The sequence below is a fragment of the Papaver somniferum genome, chromosome 7 (genome assembly GCF_003573695.1).
Source record: "Papaver somniferum cultivar HN1 chromosome 7, ASM357369v1, whole genome shotgun sequence".
Lineage (NCBI taxonomy): Eukaryota > Viridiplantae > Streptophyta > Magnoliopsida > Ranunculales > Papaveraceae > Papaver > Papaver somniferum.
In genome coordinates this window covers 231,731,568-231,751,270 of record NC_039364.1, presented here as the reverse complement: position 1 = coordinate 231,751,270, position 19,703 = coordinate 231,731,568, and the positions used below count along the sequence as shown (strand labels likewise).

The following is a 19,703-nucleotide window of genomic DNA, read 5'->3' as shown; positions in this document are numbered from 1 at the left end:
ATAATATGTTTAGTCAACCTGTAAGTTAGCTTGGACTTGTGATCCCATCCATTAAAAACGGTCATAGTAGTTGGTTAATCGTGTCATAGTAGTGTGCTTAGTTAGTGGGATCATAGTAGTGTGTTTAGTTAATCGGGTCACGGTAATCCGAGCCCAGAGCCTTAGCCATTAGAAACATTAGGAACTATCCCAATATTTAGTTGATCTGGCAGTAGACCGTGTTTGCATTAATAAAGGTCATTGCTGCTGGCATCCAACTAAACGCTATTGGCCAACCTAAGCTACAAAATTAAAAAACAGTTAGAAACCTACTTCCTGTAGGTATTGATGTGAATCTTCATTAAAATAAGGTTATTTTTGTCATTCCGTCTAATATTATCATCAATCCAGATCCCAGTACCATTTTTTTCACGACATAACTTTCCCAATTCCCCGAAATGAATTTCATTCTATATACACAGTGATGAAGAGCCCATTTGCTCATTACATCATCTTACAAATGAATCTGCATAAAAGCAAATGAATCGTTCAATCTCTTTTCTTACATCATGTTTCGCGTCTCACTCATTCTCTTCCAAAAATTTGTCTAAATCTGAAATCTGACATTCAAAATCATGTTCGCCCATCTCGTTGCATCATCTGAGAATTAAGCTTTACCCTATTTAGTAAAGGAATTCTGTAAACTACTTGTCTTTCAGGTATGTTAATTTTTTTGTTGGTCAATTGTTTTGTTTTTTTTTTTAATTTTTTAGGTTAATTCATTTTATGAATAAAGGAATTCGACATTATAGCTCATTGTAGTATTGATTGCCCCAAAAATATGAAAATTATCAATCACAATCGTTTCAAAGTCTGTATAGAAAAAACAAACTTTGATACAATTACATTGTACACAAATGGCAGAAATGGAGGTAAACAAAATTACTAATTATTCACAGACCTTATCGTCTAGGTGTTCCATCAAGAGTATTGCAAGCCACTGAAATTCACATGTAATGACATCTGAGTCTCACCTTCTGAAAACTTGCCAGACACCGAATGGAACATGCTAGAATGGTATAAAACATTTATCATGTTTAGAGTTTTATTATAATTTAAGAATATTGTTAGGTACGAATTTATGTTTCTACTCGTATATATAGTAAAGTGGAATATCCATTTGTAGCCACTTTTACCAAATCCGAGAACCTCCGTTCTTGTTGCCATTGCACTTTTCGTTCTCTTTGCAGTTGTAGCGACAACCATTACACCGATATTTATCTAGGTTGTCCCGATCATACTTTTGGTTCCAAAAAGAGGCCTCTAAGACATCTTCTTCTTATTAGTGATTATAGGCTCATATGTAAGCTTCTGAGACTGCGTTACATTGAAATCTGAAAGTTCTATGTGCTTCAACTGACTTCTCTTTCCCATTTTTCTTTCTTTTACAACATGGAGTGTTATTGCTCTATCTATTTATAAGAACCTGAAAGTTATCATTTTATGGATGAAGTATTTTTTTTTTGGTATTTGCTCTGAGTTCCTTGTTCATTATTGCACTTCTGTCACTATTGGTTCTCATTTGCATTAGCGTATTTTCTAACATAATTATTCCTTTAGAGAGACAATCAACACAGAATAAAATTGCCAGTAGTAGTTAAGATGACCTCCTGTTCATTGTATTATTTTGGCCGAATATTGACTGGTCGCATCATCTCAGGAGTCCTTCATGTCGAAAATTTGAGGAAGGAAAGGTTTGTAATTGTTACACATTGCTAGTTCATGGTAGTCTTAAATACTCCTTCATCCGACCTTCTTTAAATATTTATCTTTCTCGCTGATGCTCACTTAAAGAAACTAATTTATTAGGTAAAAAAACTTATGAAGAAGAAAGGAACATCCATGGTTTTGGTTGATGGTGCAGGGGCTGGTGATATAGTATCTATGACTGGGTAACTCCATCAATCGGCCCCACAGTGGCAAGTTTGGAGGTGTGTTTTAAGCATGCTCACCACCTTTGCTACTTTCCTTATATTTGTTTCCAACCTGTTAATAAAGTTGTTGTGGCTTTTCTTTTCTTGTGCAGGCAAATTACCCAACCATTAAGCATATTATTACCCCTCGAATTGCTCTCACCACAACTGAACACTTGGCTTATGAATGTGGGAAGCATGTTCTGGTTATCCTAACAGATATGAGTTCCTAGGCAGATGCTCTTTGTGAGGTAATGAGATGATATGTTGTATTATTTGTTTTGTACTCATTAAATCGAAAGTTATTAGTTATGTGTTTGATCTATTTTCGTTTTCCTTGCGTGATACGAAGCGAAACCTGTTAATAAAGTTGTTGCCGCTTTTATTTTCTTCTGCAGGAAAATGATCCAACCATTCAGTGTATTATTACCCCTCGAATTGCTCTCACCACAGCTGAATACTTGGCTTGTGATTGCGGGAAGCATGTTCTGGTCCCAACAGATATGAGTTCTTATGCAGGAGGTAATGAGATGCTCTGTCCTATTATTTGTTCCGAGAAGAGCATTGTCTTTTCCTTCATAAGGTTGCAGTCGCCTAGCCACATCTAGGGGCCTTAGTATTAAGTTGTTTGCTTTAGTTATTGACATTCACAATTTCTTAAGATCGAGTATTCTTGGATTGTTGCACAATATCATCAAAAGCCAATCTCTACTTTTTAAATATTCTAGCACAGTTGCGCCAACTGGACAGAATCCAGTAATTTCAAAAAGTTGGCATTCTTCCAAGTGCATCTGGATATATCGCATCAGATTTCTTATGTCCTAAGGTAATGTCCTACTCTAATTCTATCATCTTATTTCATGATCATAATTTGTATGGCTTTAAAATGTTCTTACCTGCTCACCACTGACAGCTTTTACAGGTCCTGTATCTCCTGGAAAATTAGTTCATCCACAATTCATGGTACTAAATCGAACAATTTCCTCACCCATGGAGGTATTGAATAATTACAGATGAGCTTCTTCTTCACCTTCATTGAATAGCAGAAAATCAACATAAACCCTAACCTAATACAGAAAACAAATTCAGCGCTGATAGACAATAGAATTATTTTCTACATGTACTTTTCCAGAATATGTCTGCACACCTTGGTTGATTATGCCTTGTTGTTGATTTGGATTTTGTTGTTTTTCTCTCTGTCTACGTGCTTGTTGTGCCAAGCATCTTGCCTGTGTATTTTGGACAACAAACATGTTGCTAGTATTAGTCAGGTTGCTAGTATTAGTATTTTCTAACTAATATTTACTTCATATTTGTAACTTCTCCATGCGATGAGCCAAATGCCAATTTATACTTAAGCTAAACTTGGCAATAAATCAGATGAATAAGGAGTTTATGTACTAAGTATCATCACAGAACTGTGACTTTTGATTTCAAAGTTACATTTTTTATGAGTTAGAGCATTACCATCGATGGTTCTTTTTTCTCTCGAGTTGTTTTTGTTTGTCTCTCTCTTTCTTGACACCGTTGTTGTGCCAAGCATGCTTGCTGTAAATTAGAATGACCTGTTGTTTTTTCTAGCAATGTAATAAAGAGTTCAATCTATATGATGGATGTTTACCAATGATTTTCGTTTTTCAGGTTGCTGTTCCGATTCTTTGATGCGACGTTGTTGTTGGGATAACCGTTTCCTTTCCTGTTAATTCAACCAAGTTAGTCATCAGAGTCTTTGAAAATTATCATATACTTGATAAATTGGCTTAAAATAGACTATATGAATTTTTACTTTAGTTCTCTGTATGACAAATTGGTTAACGAAAGCTTCTTTTTGCTGACAGTTTGCATGTTCTATTTTTTTCCTCTAATTCACGTTGTAACTTCTCCTCTTTCTCTCTTTGTCTCCGTGCCTGTTGTGCTTTCTGCGCCTGTTGTAAAAATTATCGAAACAAATTACTGAATGACAGTAGTGATTTACCAATATCTGGTTTATGAACAACTTACTTGTGACAACAGCAAACTCATATAAATTGCCTTAGGAATGATCTAAGGGATATATTGACTTTAATTTCTTTTGAATCTTACCTTTGACAACTCTTTTACAACGACTCTTTGTTTTGTAGTTTGGTCATCTGTTGATAACTGGAAAGGTGGCCTAGCATAAAACAGATGTAAGGTCACAAAGGATTTAGGGGCCATCAATTTATACCCAGCCAAAGACTCTAGTTAAGGGGTACCCTATATGATATTGAAGTTACATAAATGCCCTTATGGTAAAACCGTATGAAAACCAAATCAAAAACAATTCTACTCATTTCAACTCTTCGTCTTCCAGTTTCCTATTATCTTTCGATTGTGGAAGAAAAAAAAAATTCCGCTCCAAAGTCAAATGGCCCCAATTAGGTAAGAATTTATCATTTTTGGGGTTTATTTCGCTTTAATTCGGCGAATCGAGAAAAAATAATTCTAGGGTTTTCGGTTATTTATCCAGATTCGGGCGATATTCATGCTCATTTACTTCCGAAAGTAGTCGTGTTCTTCATTTCTCAAGAACATCGACAGTATTCGGGAGAAATATTTGATGGTTATCGGCCGAATATTGTTGGCCATATCTTCCTGGATACAAACTGGTAATAATCGGTAGTTTAATGAATTTTTTGTCTCCCGAATATATTTAAGTAGACACACAGTATTCGGAAGTACACTCACTACCGAATATATATATATATATATATATATTGAAAAATCTCAAAATTTCTGATATAGGAAAAATCCCATTTTGGGGCCAGTATTTATTCGGAAGACAATATAATGTTATATACTTCCGATTATTTCAATTTCAAAATTTGAAAAGTATAAGTTTTTCCCAAATTCTGATTTTTGGGCCATCGTACATTCGGGACTTTACAAAACAATTATCCTCCGAATATAGCAAGTTCAAAACAAACCACGCCTTGGCTCTAGGTGGTTCCAAGGGCCAATATAGAATGTTAGACAGCCCATATTCGGAAGTTTGGATAACTAATTATACTTCCGATTATTTCAATTTCAAAATTTGAAAAGTATAAGTTTTTCCCAAATTCTGATTTTTGGGCCATCGTACATTCGGAACTTTACAAAACAATTATCCTCCGAATATAACAAGTTCAAAACAAACCACGCCTTGGCTCTAGGTGGTTCCAAGGGCCAATATAGAATGTTAGACAACCCATATTCGGAAGTTTGGGTAACTAATTATACTTCCGATTATTTCAATTTCAAAATTTGAAAAGTATAAGTTTTTCCCAAATTCTGATTTTTGGGCCATCGTACATTCGGGACTTTACAAAACAATTATCCTCCGAATATAGCAAGTTCAAAACAAACCACGCCTTGGCTCTAGGTGGTTCCAAGGGCCAATATAGAATGTTAGACAGCCCATATTCGGAAGTTTGGGTAACTAATTATACTTCCGATTATTTCAATTTTAAAAATTTGAAAAGTATAAGTTTTTCCCAAATTCTGATTTTTGGGCCATCGTACATTCGGAACTTTACAAAACAATTATCCTCCGAATAATATAGTCGTGTTTAGAAATACCAACTTAATCGGTAGATAAGAATTTAAGGTTTCCACCGAATGTCGTATTCGGAGGTAATACGTGTATCGTTAACAACCGATTGTAGTGCATCAATGATACGAAACCTCAACGGCCATATTTTCAGAAACCTCAACGGCCATATTTTCAAAAATTAGATCCGTTGGAACTCTAATCTATATAAGGAGGGTAACCCCTCTCAGTTATTATTGAGTAACAAATCTGAATGAAAAACCTTTTCAATGGCAAGTCCATCATCAATCGACAACATACTTCGAAGATGCAAGCGAACAACTACATCAATTGCAGCAAGGGAAGAAGAAATACAAAAAAGGAACAAACAACCCAAAAAAATTAAACCATCGTTAGTGGCAACGGAGGAGGAGGAAGAGGAAATCAAGGCTAAGAAGCGAGGTCAAGAACAATTCCATCATAGAGAAAGATTAAAACAAGTTGAGGAAGAGACCGAATGGATAAAAAATTATTACATTGTGAAAGATCTACCCAAAGAACAGCAGGACGATCGTATATTTTGGATTAACATTTCATTAGGTCCTTTTGTTGGTAAGTACAAGAAGCCACGCCACAATTATGAACCATCCCATGTTTCTTCAAGGGTGCACCATGTTATAAAATTGTGCACCGAGTACAACCGTATTCTTGCTAGGCACAGAGACGACAGGTTTGCGGCACAAGATGCTTATTCCAAGTGGAGAGGAGAGTCGTTTCTACATTTCGAAGCCGCGTTGATTGTTGCATCTCGGACTGGGAAAAAAGAATAACATGTGATGTTTGAGTGCTGTAAATTCAAATTTTTAATATTAATCGGCGGTTTGATAAAATATGGAATTCCCGAATATGATTAATCGTATTGAAGTGTTATAATACTGTTGTTCCGATTACATAGTTTCAAAAAAAAATTATAGCCGTGCCTCGAAAAAAAAACGATCAAACATCGTCATCATCCGAGGGGATCAATTCGAGTAACTCAGCGGGAAAGTTGTTGTCCATAACACGATCCCAATCAACCATGTTGGACTCATATTGTTTCACCCAATCCTTGCAATGGTTCATCGGGAAGTAATCGTGCCACTTACTCAACGGAGGTAACGGACAATCTTTCTTTACTCTTAAACCGATAAAATGCATTTCATTCACAAATGCCATTACGATTCTTCTATCTTTAACCGACTCGTCGCAAGCCGTTCTTGTGGGTGCAAACGTCATGCTAAGTCCATACATAGGAGGAACGAAGAAATGTACCACGCAATTCAAAACGTCCGCTAGGAGATATCCAAATTTAGGCATTGTCATCCAATACTTAGATCCGATTGTCTTCAATCCCTTTCGACACTTCACACGCGCAACTAAGTCTTTGAACTCTTGTTCTTTGTCGTATCTATCTCCTCGCCTCATCATCTCCATATAAAAACCCTTGTCCTTCACTAGTTGTACCGCCATCTTATTTCTTAAATATTGGCATTGGGTGACATCTTCGATATCCGCCTCTCTAAAGTAACCCATTTGTTCCGTAGCAACGTGAAACCCACAATTTCCATCCCCATCAACCTCGTCGGTCGACAAAACAAATGGAATGATAAGTGGAGGGAGTTGTTCCAAATACTCTTTGTATATTGTATATGTGGATCGATTTGGTCTTCCATTAAGATCTCTAGGGCAACGAAGAGTACCTTTGTCCTCTTTTATAGTAAGAATTTCCATTGGTTGGGTTTGTTGCGAGGCGTTCATTTGCTCAACAACTTCTTCGACAACATTGGGTTGACTTACTTGAGAAGGCTCTGTAGAGATCTTTGGCCTTACTTGTCGGGTGGTTGGTCCACTTTGATCATTTCTTGGACGACCTCTTTTCTTAGGTTCCGGCTCATCTTCAAATTCGGCTTCCGAACACTCGTGCCTAGACAATATTCTTTTATTAGACAAATACTCCTTCAACTCTTTTCTTTGGATGGTCCTCGACACTTCGGTGTTCGGCCTACCGGTGTTCTTTTGCTTAATAGGTTCATCAACCTCCCTTAAACAAGGGTGAAGGGCTTCCTCCAAATTATGCATCAATATTTGCTTTTTGGTGTCGTTTGATGTAGCGTAACGCTCGGCTATTCGTGCATACAATTCCGACTCGAAGAAAGACGGACCATCAACTACCGGGGTGTTCGGAGTGAAATTTAATTGCTTCCAAAATGGGTGAATATCATCGTTGTTAATCACTTCAACATACCTACCCAACTTATGACGACATGGGAGTCCAATACCTATCATATCCTTGCAAACACAAACCGTATTCTCGTCATCATAAGTTTTATATAACTTCAATTGTTTCATCATGCGATTTATTGCCCATCTTGAAACTTTATGAACAACTCCCCTTAGAAGCAATTTTTCCTTAATATGTTCCATCGGGAATTGGTGTACACTAAATTGCATACATTTCCTAATCTTTACGAGATCACGATTGGTGAATTCATGGATTGCTTCTTGGATCGACACAACTCCATTTTGACTACCAATTAGTATTTTCTTTAGTCGACCATGAGACCCCTCCGCAATGCTTGTCGCCTCGTTCTTGAAGTTACGATATTCATATGTCCATGCAAACACAAACCTCTCCTTAATCGTTAACCATTGTGTTTTACAATACTCAACCGGTTTTGGGTAGTCCGTGCTGTATTCATCCTCAAATTTCTTCAAGTTACATTCGTAAATTTCCTCGGTCATCGACCAAACGATTTTGCCCCATGCTTTCATGAACATTTTCCAAATTATTCCATCCTCCTTCCACTTTTCTTCAAATAGCCTATCCTCTTCCTTACGTTCTTCCAAGGTTAATTTACTAATGCGCTCATCCTCTTCCTTTGACCTCTTGGTACCCTTCCTTGGTCTTTTAGCTTGGAAATGATGATGGCAATTGGTTTTGAGATTGCATTGAATGTGCCACGTACATTGCAAGTTTTGGGCTTGCGGAAACACTACCGCTATTGCATGCATTAAGGCTTGACCGTTATCCGTTACAATAACCCTTGGAAAATTATCACCGTTATAAATGGACCTCAACGTCTCCAACATCCAGATGAAACTCACATTGTTCTCATGATCCATTAAACCCCATGCAATCGTAAACGTGTTTTTGTCCGAAGTATGGCAAGCAATGTTCAACAACGACATGTTATACTTGTTTGTCTTATAAGTAGCATCTATCAACAAAATTTGATGAAAGCATTGAGCCAATTGGATCATTTCGGGATGTGCCAAGAAAATACGAACCACTATACCATCCTTTTCTTCCCTTCTCAAGGTGTAGCCGTGTAACTCCGCTAACCACTCCGATTGTTGTATGACCGTTCTACCATCCCAATCAGTCCTTTTGATCGTAGCTAGGGCCGACTTAATTGTAGAAAAAGAAGACAAGTTGTCGGGATCGTCCGCCTTTATTTTACTTAAGATCGCACTCGCTTTTTGGATCCGCATAGACCTCACCGTCTGCATTTGATGTGGTTTTAACTTGGCAACCATTACATGTCCAATTAAATCCAACGGATCATCATGGTTGTGACAACCGTTATCAACTTTATACATTTTATACTCTTTACCTTTAATACCATCGGGCTTATAGAAGACAATCTTAAATGGGCATCCTATCTTCTTGGTATTGCTTCGGTATTTCCTATTCGTCTTCCGTATGTACTTACTATTCTTTCCCTCGTGACTCTTTCGCGTCCCACCTCGCTCACAAATCATTTCAAATCGAGTGTCACTAACATGATTATTTTGAACTACCACGCACATGTTATCTTTTGCCTTGTTCATAAGCCATTCCTTTGCCTCCTTCTTACTTCCAAATGTCTAAACGTGCATAAAACAAAACAAACCTAATAAGCATAACCATTTAACATATAAATTTTGAAAAAAAGAAAAAAGTAATAATGAGTATACCAAATCGTTTGCATAGTATAGGGAAGTTTCGGGCCTCAAATAGAAGTCATCAACAAACTCTTCAACGGCCTGCATATGAAAGCAACAAATTATTATACAATAATCGGAGGTTATTAAATAAGTCAAACTTCCGAATATTCTATATTCGGAATCCTATCGGTTACCCAAAACACCCGATCTATGCAAATGAATGTACACAGTTTACTGAGCGAAAAAAATGATATATTCGGAGGTAATTAAATAAGTCAAACTTCCGAATACTTTATATTCGGAATCCTATCGGTTACCCAAAACACCCGATTTATGCAAATGAATGTACACAGTTTACTGAGTGCAAAAAATGATATAATCGGAAGCTAAAATATATAGTAAAACAGCCGAATATAAATAACCGGGAGATAACTTTAATGGATAAACATCCGATTTTCAAGTTTTCGGAAATTTTATTTTGAGGCCACTGTTATATTCGGCAGTCAAATAATGTTAAACTATTACTGATTATAAAGGATAAGAATACTAAGTTTTGAAATTTTCTGAGGAATTCGTTTTTGGGGCCATTCGGAGGTAAATAACTCTACATAACTACCGAATGTAGATATTTTTGGAAAACCAGTTTGGGGTTTTTCTCATATTCGGCAGTAAACTAGTATCTTGTAACTACCGAATATACATATTTGGTACTCAGTGTGTTATATTCGTAAGTTTAATCTAGAAATTATCTACCGAATCTGGGTAGTTCATGGCATTCAATGCATGCAATAATCGGTTTTTCTTGTTTACAAAAGCACACAAACGCATGCAAATCGAGTATTTGAGTTTCTTAACACAATACATGTGTTTTACATGCATCGTTAGCTTCAATATCATGCGATTCTCCATTTTCTTCCATGAAAGGGTCGTCTATGTTTTCCTCTCCACAAAAGTTTGGATCATTCAACATATACCCCAAATCGTCTTCTCTAAACGGTCGTGAACCCTCAACATTTTGTTCTTCGTCATGATTCTCACCTTCTTCTTCGTATCCATCCATTTTTGTAGTGATAAAATGGGTTTTCTCTTTTTTTCCTTCACCTTCTTCTCTATAACTCTAACAACTCAAAAATTAAAAAGAAATGGAAAAAATGAAACACAAATCATTCTAATACTGCACCGACTACAATCGGAAGTATGGGAACGATTTTGGCTTCCGATTGCATTCGGAGGGTAACAATGTTATCATATCCTCCGAATATATAAGGGTAATTTCGCCATTACGAATTACGCGAGATAAGGGCTGGCTACATTTTCCCTTTGGGTGACCTTTTTTGTTTTATTGTTGGCCCCTAAATCCTTTTGAGTGGCCCCTAAAAACGCCAGGCAAATTATCAGACGACAACACAATTCAAAAGAAATAGTTTGAAAGAAAAGAAACCAATGAATAAAATAAGCACCTCATAGTTTCGTATGGATGAAAATCAATATTCTCTTTGATTGAAGCCTGTTGATATGAACAGGTAAGAACATGGCTACTCTTATATAGGATTTTTTATCGCTTCAGAATCAAGACACCTATCTTTTTCGGGAAACAATGTTATACTAAGAAACCTTAAATTCGGAAATCCAGTAAATTCGGTGTTTGCTCAATAAACAGAAACTGGATGTTCGGCCTTATTAAGAAGTGGAGTTGTATTAGGAAACGTGTTGTTGTTCAGTCTTCCAATCCAACGCTCGAAAATATCTCTCGTCCAACGTTTGATCCGTACCGTGGGATGACGAAATCGATGTTCGGATGTGTCAGTCTACACAAACACCACTTCTTTTTATAATATATATATATACATATCGAGGACTTCAAACTCAGATACCTATCTAAATGAATGTTTGTGTTAACTTGCTTCTACTCACTGATCATGATATTTTGGTTTATTAATTAAAAATGAGACGTTGGAGGAAAGTTGAAAACAAAAAAGATAAAATAGAAAAACCTCGCAGGAGTATCTTTTTGTTTTGGGTATCACATATTGTTTTTTGAATATTTGTTTGGAAACTAATTTTACAACATCTGGAAAAGGGTTATTTTCAATTTTGCCCTTAAATTTTGCTTATTTTGTTTTAATCAAAAATTTAAACTAGAGAAATTATTTTCCTATTAAATTGTATCTAAATAAAACTTACTTGGTTATTATTTTTCTTTAGGCTTCCAATTAATTTTTAGGTATTTTTATCCAACAACCTTATATACCTAAGCAAATTATATATTTTTATTTTATTATAAATTTTTATTTTCAGAATTATCAGAATTTTATTGATGCAACAAATTTATTGTTGTATTTTTCACCACTAAATTTTTCACAATTGATTGTATATAGTTTAAGGAATAGTTATAATTCATGATGCAACATAATTACTATGTCGGTATTGATTCGCAATTATTTTTTGATTAATTGGGAAACATGCATACTATATGAGACACCTATTGTATGAAACAATTGCCTTACTCATATACATATATACACATGCGAGGATTCAAACTCATAGCTCTATCTAAACAAGTTATATGTTAACATGTTGAGTTATCGAGTGACGAATTATCAAACAACTCTATCTAAATGAGATGTTGGAGGATAGATGAAAACAAAAGCGAGAAATCAGGAAAGTAATATAGTCAACAAACACAATCAACTCTTGTGGGGAGAGCAATAGAAATGATGTAACTAGTTAAATCATTATATGTTGAATGTAGCAATGTTTGAATCCTATCGATGAGAATGAGGTAATTTATATGTAAATCAATGAATCTTAGAATCTAGATTCAGGTATTTCTCTTTTCTTTGGTTGTATTATAGAAAGGATCTTTGTGATTCTATGATATGCCTTTGCCCATATAAGGATGGGACAATTATGGTCAGAATTAACAATTCCATGATTCCATGAATCAGTTCTAAAATCTTTCGAAACTTTAGATATTCATAAGGATATCACTGGGATTATTTATGTTCCACATAGTTCACAGTTGTGTTGTTACCATGGAGTGAAAACAAAACATATTAACTTCTTGATTGCTCGGTCATGTGATGAGAACTGTAATCCTTGCATGTATTTTTCGGTCACTTTCAATATTTAGTTCATTTTGCTTCATTTACAGGACTTTCTCAATGTAACTCACTCATCTAATAGATTTTTTTTTTTTTTTGTTTGCGGGATTTCGAAAATTAAAGGTAAGTATTTTATTAAGACATTAATAACGAAGCATAAAAGTTTACAAATTGATACATTCTCTAATATAACATGGACATGCGAGTCAGCTAGATCCAAGTGCATACACGTCGTCTAACTAGCTACCAACTCTCCTTATATTATTCAAAAAAGAAAAAGAAAAACAGTACGATTGTTTCAAGTTTGCCAAGAAAAAAAGGACCCTACAGTTACGATTCATTACAAGGGTATTTGGATACCAGAAACATTTTTTCTGAAGTATTCTGAATCAATTTTTTTTTTTTTTTTGCAGAACAAAAAAAGTGCACATTTTGTCAAAGAAATTTGTAAAAGGTAAAATTAAATGTTTGGAAGAAGAATACGAGGAGTATATAAAAGAGGAAAAAAAGAACCAAATAATTTTTTATGACGAGAAATCATACAAGCCGAACATTAAAAATCCGATAGCTAAAAAACGGAATCATCACATTACAAATCCCAGAATAATCATCAATGTCCCGCGAAATTATTCTCCTACTAAATTTTTTGTGCGGGGATTTAACCAAACATCCAAGATAATTTTTTATCATAGTGATTGTATTCCTTAAAGATGATCTATCAAAGTAATATAAGCTCAAATGCTTGTCGCAACCAGATACCCTGTAAGGGTCCTTGAAGGGACTGTCCCTTGAAAAAATTGGTAGAAAAAACTAAATCCAACATCACAAAATTAATTAACAACATGAAAAAGAAGGTTTCAATAAATTATTTTTTTACTTAATCACACAAAAGAAGAAGCAGGGTATCCGGGTTACCGTAAATAATAAATGTTGCTAACCCTCGACCTCGACCTCGACCCAAACTCATTTGATAGGCTAAAAGCAGGGGATAAACTACTTTGTGACTAGGGCTAAAACCAGTCCCAACAAGAAAAAAAGCCATTTTTTTCATAGTCTTTTTTGAATTGGGCCATGATAGGTGTGTGAATTATACGATTAAGCGAGGCCTAAGAAAGAACGATTTTTTGGGGACTACTCAAAAAATGGGGGGACTACTCTTAAGTTTTGGGGGTGGTTATTGGTAGTAATTTCCAATCACCCCTTATCTGATTTTTGTAAAATACCTACTTTACACTTAATGATTAACTTAGTTAGTGTTATGATTAGTAACTGATTAATTAGTGATTAGTGAGTTATATTAGTGGGATTGTTTGTTATAACATTATTATTGAGAGAGAAGAAGAAGAAAAAGGAAATATGAAGAAGAAGATGAGTGAACCCAAAAAATCTGTTTTTGAGTTTACTAATTATGATTTGAGTGATTCATGCGATGATACTTCAGAATTAGAATCAGAACCCCCTTCATCTCATTGTGTATTTGTCAATACTTCTAATGATCCGGAAATGAGTTATTTGTTAGATGATGAAAGCTTTTTACCCCAAACTCAAGCTAACCAAACAAATGATGGATTTTATCATCCACAACCTGAAGATGAAGCTATGGGTACTCAGGTATGCCTCATATTTAGTTAATGTAGCTTGAATTGTGCAAAAAATTGGCCAAACTCAAAATTTCTGGAAAAAAATCGGTCAGGTCAACCTAGTTCGGTTACCAAATTTAGCTTGCGAGGTAACCAAACTGTTCTTAATGTGTAGTTCGGTTACTAAATTTAGCAGACACAGGTAACCAAACTACATGTTAATGGTGGTTTTTTAGAGTTCGGTTATGTTTTTCCAGAACATGTAACCGAACTATTTTTATAGAGTTTACAGTGCATTGTTCGGTTGAGTCGATATCAACACTTTTGTTACCGAACTTTCTGTTAGGTAAGGTCGCAGAAAATATAAATACATCGTTTCTAACTGAACCTTTGAGTTCGGTTTAGTCGAGTTTTTCAGTTTCATTGCCGAACTTGTACATAGAAAATCTAGAGATCGAGTTCGGTAATGCCCCAATTTATTTCTGGAAACTACATAACCGAACTTTTTGTTCGGTAGGGTCGATAAAAAAATTTACATTGCCGAACTTGTAAGCAATTTTTTATGGTATTGACGTTGTGCTATTACTTGTAGGTTCCATCTGATCCAATAGAACCAATGGAAAACCAACCTTCCCCAATTGGTATTTTGTACGATGACACATCCCATCACTACATGAATGACTTGGTATTCACAAATCCGGAAGATGCAAAGAGTTGGGATAGACAACATGCAGAAAAAGACATGTGCGCATTAGTATTGAATGGGAGAGAAAGCAAGACTCGCTTTGAAATGGTTTGTGAGAGAAGCGGTGATCCCGATAAAAGCCACAAGAGGAAGGGTTATGTTTATAAAGGAAAGACAAATAGGAAGAACAAAACTTTCTCAAAGAAGATTAATTGCCCATTCAAGCTTGCATTTAATTACAATGAAGATAAGGGTGGATAGGTTCTTTACAGGGTTATGCAAGGTTGTCATAATCATCCTCGTCCGGAGCATATTGAAGGACATTTCATGGCGGAAAAGCTAACTCCTAAAGAGATGGACAAGGTAGCTAAAATGAGGATAATGGGTATTTCACCGGTTCAAATGCTCCAAATAAGTCTACGAACTTAAAGAATACCTTGACGAAATACTATTAATACTTGACGAAACACTATTAATAAGTCCGGAACATAACACTATTAATACTTGACGAAACACTATTAATATGAAAAGAACGTAACACTATGAACTTAAAGAATACCTTTGTCGCATAGATCTTCGCAGCTCATGAGTGTTTGTAGCCAAATAATGTCGCCCCTCCATCATTTGGAGTACCATAAGTTGGGTCCACTGGTGGCAAACACAAATCAGGATGGGGAATGTGTGAGTATCTTTTGTTAGGCGGCTTCGGCTTGTTTTTCTCTTTGTTAGAGCATAGCTTGGTCGACCTCGCATGCGTTGCTATCTCAAGCATGTTTGTCAATGTTAGTGATCAAAACTATGAGTCTTGATTTCTAGCCTACATAGCTAAGTCTCGGATTAGGATAGAAAAGTGTAGTTGAGCTCAAGGACTTCATGGCGATTCATCATACAACGACGAAGATCTACTCAAGGAACCGTGTAACTTCATCAACAAAAAGGTATGTGGAGACTTGAAATTATCTATCACTCAAAAGTCTATCTCTTCTATCTCCTACTTCTTATGAGACAAAAGTCGTATGGTATATAGACTGGATCATACACATTTGATATTTCGAGTCGAGTATATCTCATCTATCTATATCTCGAAATCATGTGTTGGTAAAGCGTTTCGCTTTGATCAAGTTTATCTTCACCTAGTGGCGAAAGTCATGAAAAGTTTCAATTACTTTGAGAATTGATCTGACGCGAAACAGTCTGTGAATAACGGCTATATAACGTCCTCTGAGAATGTCTCAATTATTGGAATGAGAGTTTAGATTACATAACCATGTATTCCTTAATCCGAAGTTTTCGAACTTTGTTGATTGAGAGAAACTGGAAGAATTGGCTTTGCCAAGTCCGCGAACTGACGAAAGTTCTTGTACTGAGAATTTCTGCTGGGATTTTCCAAAAACTCGTTTGCGTGTAAGTCCGCGAACTCAGTCCGCGAACCTAGTCCGTGAACTGACGAATGTCTCTTTGCCGAGATTTTCTGCTGAGTTTGGAAAAATCCACCGGTTGTCTTAAGTCCGCAAACTTGTTTGTGAGCTTAAGTGGTTATGATCTAAAGATGTGCTCTGAATATGAAACTTAAATTACTAAGGAATGCTTTATGCAAACCGTGGCTATAAAGTTCATGAGCCGATTCAATCGATTCGAATCATCTTTGTTTCAACTGTGTCTTGTGTAGTTATATAAGATCTCATAGCAACTGAACAACTCTTTAACTAGGTCATTTGAGTCAATTGAACTAGTTATGGTGAAGAAGAACAAGGTTAATATGAAATGCTCATATGGTTAACCTTTTGGGTTACTATGTTGAACCAACATACACGTCCACGTTTGGGCATGGTTTTCACAAACCCAGTAAACGTCTACCCAAGTTTGTGTGACAAGCTAAGTTTTCGATCTAACGGTTGAGAAATATTAGCTTGAATCTAAATCAGGTTTTCATCTAACGATGAATATGAATTGCTTTGTAACTAAGGCAAAACCCTGATTTGAAGGCTATATAAAGGAGACATCTAGCATTGTGCAAAACTAATCCCCACACGTCTGTGTGATACTAGTGCGCTCGCTAGAGTCGATTTTCCTTTAACCTTTGGTTTTCTTCTCTAAAACCAGGTTAACGACTTAAAGACTTCATTGGGATTGTGAAGCCAGACCGATACTAATTTTATTGTAGTTGTGTGATCTGATCTTGCATCTTCTATCGTACGAGTACAATCTTTGATTGGCTTGAGATCGTGAGAGTTCTCCGATAGGCAAGATAAAGAAGTCACAAACATCTTCGTCTCACTGTTTGTGATTCCTCGACAAACCACATGTGTAGTCAAAAAGGATTGTATAGAGGTGATTGATTAATCTAGGCTGTTCTTCGGGAATATAAGACCGGATTATCAATTGGTTCTTGTTCACCTTGATTTCATATATTAAGACGGAACAAAACCTAGGGTTTATCTGTGGGAGACAGATTTATCCTTTGATAGACTTTTCTGTGTGAGACAGATTTATTTATTATCAAGTCTGCGATTTTGGGTTGCAGCAACTCTTGGTTGTGGGTGAGATCAGCTAAGGGAATCAAGTGCACAGTATCCTGCTAGGATCAGAGGCGTAGGAGTACAACTGTACCTTGGATCGGTGGGAGACTGATTGGGGTTCAACTATAGTCCAGTCCGAAGTTAGCTTGGAGTAGGCTAGTGTCTGTAGCGGCTTAATACAGTGTGTATTCAATCTGGACTAGGTTCCGGGGTTTTTCTGCATTTGCGGTTTCCTCGTTGACAAAACTTCTGGTGTCTGTGTTATTTCTTTTCCGCATTATATTTTATATAATTGAAATAATACAGGTTGTGCGTTCGTGATCATCAATTGGAAATCCAACCTTTGGTTGTTGATTGATATTGATTGATCCTTGGACATTGGTCTTTGGTACCGTCCAAGTCATTCCTTGTATTTGATAAAGACTCGCTATTGATTTTAGCTTGAGTAAAAATCAAATCAAGAGAGAGATATTAACTCCTTGAGATACTTTTATCTGGATTGAGTCTGACTGTCTAGTTGATTCTCTAGCAAAGTATTCGGAGTTAGTCCATACAAATTGCTAAGCGAAATATTGGGTGGTGTTGTTAGACCCCCGCTTTTTCACTCTTTAACAGGAACAATGTCTTGCTCTTCTTCATCATCATCCTCTCCCTCTTCTCCATCCTCTTCCTCTTCTTCTTCATCATCATCCTCTCTCTCTTCTCAATCCTCTTCCTCCTCTTCATCGTCTCCCTCCTCTTCCTCCTCTCGTCCTTCTTCTTCTTTGTCGGGTTCTAGTTCTTCTTATTCTACATTTTCTTGGTCTTAATTTCCTTGCTCTTGTTCAACCTCTTCATTTCCTTGTCCTTCATTTCCTTGCTCTTCTTCATCATCATTCTCTTCTTCAATAACATTATCAATTGTATTCTCCATCACCTCTTCATTGACATATTGGATTACATCACGAACATTATCTTGATTGACTTCCGGTAACAAGCCCCCTCCATGTTTAGCATTTGTGGCACCACGTTTTCGGAAATCTAAATGTTTTGCTCCACGAGGGGTGGGAGTTTTCAAATCCTCATCTAGTTGTAGTCTAAATCTTTTTCCTTTGTTCCTAATGAACAAAAACCAAAGTATTAGCTAAACATAAGAGAATATTGTGTTATCAAATCAAATAGAACTAAAGAATAAAGTAAACACAACACTTGTGATTAGCAGACTATAGTTCGGTTACCAAATTTTTTTTTGCATCGTAACCGAACTACATATTTCAAAAGTTCGGTTAGCCATAAAAATTATCGACAAAACCGAACTCATTCTTAACTTTTGAAAAATTTAGTTCGGTTACGAGATTTTTTTTTGCGAGCACATCGAACTAAATATTTCAAAAGTTCGGTTAGTAAGAGAAATTATCGACACAGAACTAATTCTTTCAAAGGAAAAATTGAACTCGGTTACGAGAGATTTTTTTGCGCGCAGACCGAACTATGTAGTTCGGTCACCAGATATTTTTCAAGTTTTGCAAGCACACCGAACTGTTCTTATTTTTGGAAGTTCGCTTAGCAATTCTAGGGTTACACAAAAAATTCTCCTAGCCGAAATATCTACTGTAACTACCATTTTCAATGGGTTTTGATGATTTCTAATCGATTTCTTCAACAAATAACGAATTGAAAAGAATGGGTATGAAGAAAATTACCCGCGGATTTGCATTTCACTTGAACCAGACTTCTTGGTTGTTGTTGGATGATTGATTTTGCCTCTGAACGGTGGTTCAAGTTCTTTTTGAATTAGCAATTATTTTGGGAGATTCACTATATGTGGGAGTCCCGGACTCAATCCTGGAAGTCTAGATGTTTGCTTGGCACACATTGCTTATAAAGATTGATTAATTGACGATGAAATTTTTTCGAATCGACGATTAACGTCGATATCTACGAAGAAGAAGAAGAAGAGGAAAAGAAGAAGATGAAGAAAGAAAAGAATAGAATCAGTTTTGAAACTGATTTTTCTCTTTTAATTTAGGTTTTAATTAGTGGATTAGTGGGTTAAATTAGGGGGTTATTAGGATTAGTTATAAACTTAATTAGAATAAGGGTAGATTAGTTTTCCCTAAATTTTTAGGACACCCCTTATAATATAGGGTGGACATTTGTATCACAAAGTAGTCCCCACCTTTTTTGAATAGTCCCCAAAAAAATCGTTCCTCAGAGAAGGCTAAAGCCCACCCTAAAGCCAACGTCAAGCTCCGCACTCGACAAAAGGGAATCCGTGAGACTGTGATTGCAACAGTGCGATCCGATACGGACCGATCCCCTAACAACAAAACCGAGTTACTAGGCAAGCTTATAAAGGGTAGTAAACCGGCTCTAGACGACTAAATCCAAG

At 36.1% G+C, this 19,703-nt stretch overlaps 1 long non-coding RNA gene across 6 annotated transcripts; it reads left to right on the top strand.

Moving 5' to 3' along the window:
* Nucleotides 1-407: 407 nt before the first annotated feature.
* Nucleotides 408-3,930, top strand: LOC113299816. Of its 6 annotated transcripts, none has more exons than XR_003335197.1 (7): nucleotides 408-698; nucleotides 1,849-1,970; nucleotides 2,066-2,203; nucleotides 2,351-2,474; nucleotides 2,681-2,778; nucleotides 2,866-2,948; nucleotides 3,594-3,930. It is a non-coding gene; the product is annotated as an uncharacterized LOC113299816 (long non-coding RNA). The 6 variants fall into 6 exon arrangements; XR_003335199.1 differs by adding an exon at nucleotides 1,700-1,733 and having other exon boundaries at nucleotides 1,904-1,970; nucleotides 2,351-2,778; XR_003335195.1 differs by adding an exon at nucleotides 1,700-1,733 and having other exon boundaries at nucleotides 2,351-2,778.
* Nucleotides 3,931-19,703: the final 15,773 nt, after the last annotated feature.